A 7,826-nucleotide genomic window follows, 5' to 3' on the forward strand; every position below is an offset into this window, starting at 1 on the left:
TGTTGACCAATTTCCGAGATGTATTTAATGACTTTCTTTTTATCATTAATCAATTTTAACAGTACTGCTATTTTCCTCTTTGTTTGTATAACATATTTCTTTAAAATACTTAATATGCTTCTCTATCCTTATTACCTATATGTGTTATCATTGTTTTTGGCATGAATAATTAATCATGTCAAACTGTATTATTAATGAGCTATCTTTTGTGAATATTATTGAATATTTTAAACATTTTCTTTTATATTTAAAACAAATATTTTTATCATATTTATGAAAGATTATACTTTGGAAACCATTTACCATTTCCAACTGGAAATTTTATATGAAATAAAATTTGTATTATTGTTATTATACTAATAATGGCATTAAGGAGATCATGGAACATGAAATAACAAACTGGATACATACATGTACATATGCATATAGCTATGATTTTAGAAATATATCTGGCTGTAAAGATATACATGTATGCCCCCAATATAATAAAGAAAATATATTTGAGTTTGCATACATAGACTAGTAGTAGCCTATTTTTGTGAGACTAAAAGAGTAAATGGAAGATATTTTTCCAAGATTTTTCCCCCAAATTCAGGTATAGTCTTTGCATTCTGGGTCCAAAACTAGTATCTGTAACTCAAGAGACTATTCAGAAATTGTATAAATATTCTAAAGTTTGCTCATAAGTTTATTCATAAACAGATTTATTATGGCCCTTTAAAAAAAAATTCTATGATTTTTTTAAGGACAAACAATCAGGCAAGCATGTACAGTTAAAATTCATTCTGTAGAGCATAAATAAGCTAATTTCTGATAAAAAGCACTATATATAAAGCTAAATATCATAAAGTTATTCAATGAACAACGGTAAATTTGTATGTTTGAACATTTTACTGTACTTTCCACTGCATATGTCATTTTAGCTCTTAACAGACGTCATGTTACACCCATTATATCTGGTGTAAATGTCCAGTCAGACGAAAGGGACAAATTCAGTGCATCTGTAGGTTCTTTTACACTTCATATGATTTTCGTATGAATACATGTATCATACTTGGCATGTATGTGATATTGAATTTGTAAGTATGGAATATGCATTTAAAAGAGCAAATAAATTGTTCTGAAAGATTTCGTGAACTTGATGATTTTTGTTGCAATATCTTGCACAACTAGTTTATAATGTATTCTGTATATCCATGGAATTTACTTTTATTTGTTTATGGCACTCACATGTATTTTATTATTCTCCTGTGAGGTACCGGATAAACTATGTATTCATTTATTCGTAAGAAGTGTATTCCAAAAAATTCCGTTTATCAATTCCAAATAAGTTTATTTCACCCAAGCCAATATATTCCAGAAATATATAGATCTGAATTAAATTATATATTGGGTTGGTTGGCTATTCATATGATAATGAGTATGTTTATATGATTTTTATTACAATTGATATCGATAGTCATAGAATTGTTTCTATTTCATGTATGGTGAATGGGACAGAAAAAGAAAGTATTTTATTTATGTTATACAGTGTATTAATTCATGTCCATTCTTGTATAATATATATACATGTATATGCTAATAAAATAAAAAAGAGAATTCATACCTATTTGTTTGTGTCATAATAAAGGAATTATGAGATTAGCGAGTGTTAATATCAAATAATTCCATGGCCCTATAGCACAAAGATTTGCAATCAGACGCAAAATGGCAGAAGCGAATCCAGCATTGTTTCCACATTTTTGCTTCAACACACTGTCAACCTGTCAAAATTTTCTAAAATTTGACTTTATTGAAATTTTTGTGTTTGGGGTCATGGAGATTATTCAGAAGAGAGGAACGAGGGTGATGATGATGATGATGGTGGTGGTGATGGTGGTGATGGTGGTTATGTTATGATAATGATGATGGTGGTGCTGATGGCAATGATGATGATCGTGATGATGGTTATGATGGTGATGACGATTTTGATGATGGTGGTGGTGATGATGGTTTTGATAGTGATGATGATGGTGGTGATGATGATGGTGATGATGATGGTGGTGATGATGATGGTGGTGATGATGATGGTGATGATGATCATCATGATGATGATGATAATGATGGTGATGATGATGGTTATGATCATGATGGTGATGATGGTGGTGATGATGATGGTTTTGATAGTGATAATGATGATGGTGGTGATGATGGTGGTGATGATGGTGATGATGATGGTGATGATGATGGTGGTGATGATTATGGTGATGATGATGGTGATGATGATCATCATGATGATGATGATAATGATGGTGATGATGATGGTTATGATCATGATGGTGGTGATGATGATGGTGGTGATGATGGTGGTGATGATGGTGGTGATGATGATGGTGGTGATGATGGTGATGATGGTGGTGATGATGATGGTGGTGGTAATGATGGTGATGATGATGATGGTGGTGATGATGATGGTGATGATGATGGTGATGATGATGATGGTGGTGATGATGATGGTAATGATGATAGTGTTGATGATGGTGGTAATGATGATGATGGTGGTAATGATGATGGTGATGATGGTGGTGATGACGATGATGGTAATGATGATGATGGTGGTGATGATGATGGTGGTGGTAATGATGGTGATGATGATGATGGTGGTGATGATGATGGTGATGATGATGGTGATGATGATGATGGTGGTGATGATGAAGGTAATGATGATAGTGTTGATGATGGTGGTAATGATGATGATGGTGGTAATGATGATAATGATGATGGTGGTAATGATGATGGTGGTGGTGATGATGGTGGTGGTAATGATGGTGATGATGATGATGGTGGTGATGATGATGGTGATGATGATGGTGATGATGATGATGGTGGTGATGATGATGGTAATGATGATAGTGTTGATGATGGTGGTAATGATGATGATGGTGGTAATGATGATGATGGTGGTAATGATGATGGTGGTGGTGATGATGGTTATGATCATGATGGTGATGATGGTGGTGATGATGATGGTTTTGATAGTGATAATGATGATGGTGGTGATGATGGTGGTGATGATGGTGATGATGATGGTGATGATGATGGTGGTGATGATTATGGTGATGATGATGGTGATGATGATCATCATGATGATGATGATAATGATGGTGATGATGATGGTTATGATCATGATGGTGGTGATGATGATGGTGGTGATGATGGTGGTGATGATGGTGGTGATGATGATGGTGGTGATGATGGTGGTGATGATGGTGGTGATGATGGTGGTGATGATGGTGGTGATGATGGTGGTGATGATGGTGGTGATAATGATGGTGGTGATGATGGAGGTGGTGATGATCATGATGGTGATGATGGTGGTGATGATGGTGGTTATGTTATGATGATGGTGGTGATGATGATGGTGGTGATGATGGTGGTGATGATCATGATGGTGGTGATGATGGTGGTGATGATGATGGCGATGATGATGGTTATGTGATAATGATGATGTTGATGATGGTGGTTATGATGATGAGGATGATCGTGGTGATGATGATCGTTATGATGGTTTTGGTGGTGATTAAGGCGATGATGATGGTGGTGAAGATGATGATGGAATTTTGGGGAATAACAATGATAATGCTGATGATACTGATAATGATGGAATTGGTAATGATGGTGGTAGTGAGCTAGTGGCAGTGTTGTTGCTGTTAATGGTGAAGGTGGTGGCTGTAGGGATAAGTTTGGTGGTGGTGGTTTTAATGTGTATGGTGATGGTGGTGATGTGGCTGGGGATGATGCATTACCTCATCATCATCACCACCACTATCATTACCATCCTCATCATTGTCACCACCATTATCACCATCATCATTACCACCAATATCATCACCATCATCAATATTTACATCACCACCACCACCACCATAACCGTCGTCATCACCACTATCATTATCACCATCATTACCACCATCATTATCATCATTACCACCATCATCATCATTACCACCATCATCACCACTACCACCATCATCACCACTATCATCATTACCATCATCATCATCACCATCATCATCACCATCATCATCATCACCACCATCATCATCATCACCATCATTACCACCACCATCATCACCACCACCATCATCATTACCACCATCATCATCATTATCATCATTACCACCATCATCAACACTATCATCATTACCATCATCATCACCACCATCATCATCATCACCATCATCATCACCATCATCATCACCACCATCATCATCACAACCATCATCATCATTACCACCATCATCATTACAACCATCATCGTCATCACCACCATCACCATCATCATCATTACTACCATAATCATCACCATCATTACCATCATCCATCATCATCACCACTATCATCATCATCATTACCACCACCATCATCATCATTACCATCATCATCATCATCATTACAACCATCATCATTACCATCATCATTACCATCATCATTACCACCATCATCATTACCATCATCGTTATCACCATCATCACCACCATCATCATTACCATCATCATTACCACCATCATCATTACCATCATCATTACCATCATCATCACTACCATCATCATTACCATCATCATTACCACCATCATCATTACCATCATCATTACCACCATCATCACCACCATCATCATTACCATCATCATTACCACCATCATCATTACCACCATCATCACCACCATCATCATTACCATCATCATTACTACCATCATCACCACCATCATCATTACCACCATCATCACCACCATCATCATTACCATCATCATTACCACCATCATCATTACCACCATCATCACCACCATCATCATTACCATCATCATCACCACCATCATCATTACCATCATCATCACCACCATCATCATTACCATCATCATCATTACCATCATCATTACCACCATCATCATTACCACCATCATCACCACCATCATCATTACCATCATCATTACCACCATCATCACCACCATCATCATTACCATCATCATCACCACCATTATCATTACCATCATCATTACCACCATCATCATTACCACCATCATCATAACCATCATCATTACCACCATCATCATTACCACCATCATCACCACCATCATCATTACCATCATCATTACCACCATCATCACCACCATCATCATTACCATCATCATCACCACCATCATCATTACCATCATCATTACCACCATCATCATTACCACCATCATCACCACCATCATCATTACCACCATTATCACCACCATCATCATTACCATCATCATCACCACCATCATCATTCCCATCATCATCACCACCATCATCATTACCACCATCATCATTACCATCATCATTACCACCATCATCATTACCACCATCATCACCACCATCATCATTACCATCATCATTACCACCATCATCACCACCATCATCATTACCATCATCATTACCACCATCATCACCACCATCATCATTACCATCATCATCACCACCATTATCATTACCATCATCATTACCCACTGGGCATTTTACCCGATATTACCCGGGTTGTAACAGGTAATAACGTAGTTATTACCACGGTAACACCAGTGGGTAGTAACGGGGAAATAGTAGACCAATCTTTCCCCGTTATTACCCGGACCCGATATTACTCCATTTACCCAGTATGGTGTAACCGATATTTCCAGCATTTTAATGATATCACCACCTCATATTACTCTGTTTACCCAATATTACCCAATTAATGTCGGCTCATTAAAAAAACAATTAGTGTCATTAGGGTCATTGAAGCACATTTTTACAACTCCATACTCTAAGCCATATCATCTTATCCTATCCTAAAATCCTACATCCTAATCCTAATCCTATCCTACACCTATCCACCAAACCCTGTCATTTACTTCTATATATTGAGCGAGTTTACAACACTTGACAAATTATGGTTAACAATTATTCAACCCTAAAACATTTTTCTAAAATTAATGTCATGATTATGACTAATATGATATATAAACTACACATTTTTCTGAAAATTTTCTGGGTGGAATAATTGCATAAACATAAACACATTAATTATTACAGCTATATTAGCTAAAATTTTGGCCATTTATTGTAGTAATGAATATTCATGAGTAACTAATATTCCCAGCATTTTCCTGATATTACCATCTGATATTACTCCATTTACCCAATATTAATGGGTTCCGCATGGGTTGGAGGTCTCGTTTCCATCTGAGTCCTATCTGGGCACCATGTGGGTTCAAGTATATGTTTTCATCTGGGTTCCATGTGGGCCCATATGGGACCCAGATAAGAACCGTATGTGATCCAGATACTTTGCTGTCTGGGAATGGAAGCGCTTCAACATTACCCATTACCCCTTATCAACCTGTTTGTAACTGGGTAAAATGTTGGTTTCATCAGGGTGATAACAGTAATTTTTTGGACTTTGACAATTTCGCTGGGATTGCTGTAAGATTACTGTTATTACTAAAGTTTGCAATGTTATAACCAATCAAAGTCATTCAACATTACCCTTATTACCCATCGTCACCCTGTTGTAACTCGGTAAATGTCGGTTTCATCAGGGTGATAACAGTAACAGGTATCAACAGGAATTATAATTTCGGTAATAGCATGGTAATAACGGTAATATTTGGTGTTACTCAAATTTCCGGGTGATATTACCGGTAATAACCGGTAAAATTGGTAATCGGTAACAAATTGCCCAGTGGGTACCACCATCATCACCACCATCATCATTACCATCATCATTACCACCATCATCACCACCATCATCATCACCATCATCATCATCACCACCATCATCATTACAACCATCATCGTCACCATTACCATCATCATCACCACCATCATCATCACCACCATCATCATCATCACCATCATCACCACCATCATCATCACCATCACCATCATCATCACCATCATCATCATCACCACCATCATTACCACCATCATCATCATTATCATCATTACCACCATCATCATCATTACCACCATCATCAACACTATCATCATTACCATCATCATCACCACCATCATCATCATCACCATCATCATCACCATCATCATCACCACCATCATCATCACAACCATCATCATCATTACCACCATCATCATTACAACCATCATCGTCATCACCACCATCACCATCATCATCATTACTACCATAATCATCACCATCATTACCATCATCCATCATCATCACCACTATCATCATCATCATTACCACCACCATCATCATCATTACCATCATCATCATCATCATTACAACCATCATCATTACCATCATCATTACCATCATCATTACCACCATCATCATTACCATCATCGTTATCACCATCATCACCACCATCATCATTACCATCATCATTACCACCATCATCACCACCATCATCATTACCATCATCATCATTTCCACCATCATCATTACCATCATCATTACCACCATCATCATTACCACCATCATCATTACCATCATCATTACCACCATCATCATTACCATCATCATTACCACCATCATCATTACCATCATCATTACCATCATCATCACTACCATCATCATTACCATCATCATCATTACCACCATCATCATTACCATCATCATTACCACCATCATCATTACCATCATCATTACCACCATCATCATTACCATCATCATTACCACCATCATCATTACCACCATCATTACCACCATCATCATTACCATCATCATTACCATCATCATCACTACCATCATCATTACCATCATCATTACCACCATCATCATTACCACCATCATCACCACCATCATCATTACCATCATCATTACCACC

This window comes from Lytechinus pictus, chromosome 13 (assembly GCF_037042905.1).
Source record: "Lytechinus pictus isolate F3 Inbred chromosome 13, Lp3.0, whole genome shotgun sequence".
NCBI classification, from domain to species: domain Eukaryota; kingdom Metazoa; phylum Echinodermata; class Echinoidea; order Temnopleuroida; family Toxopneustidae; genus Lytechinus; species Lytechinus pictus.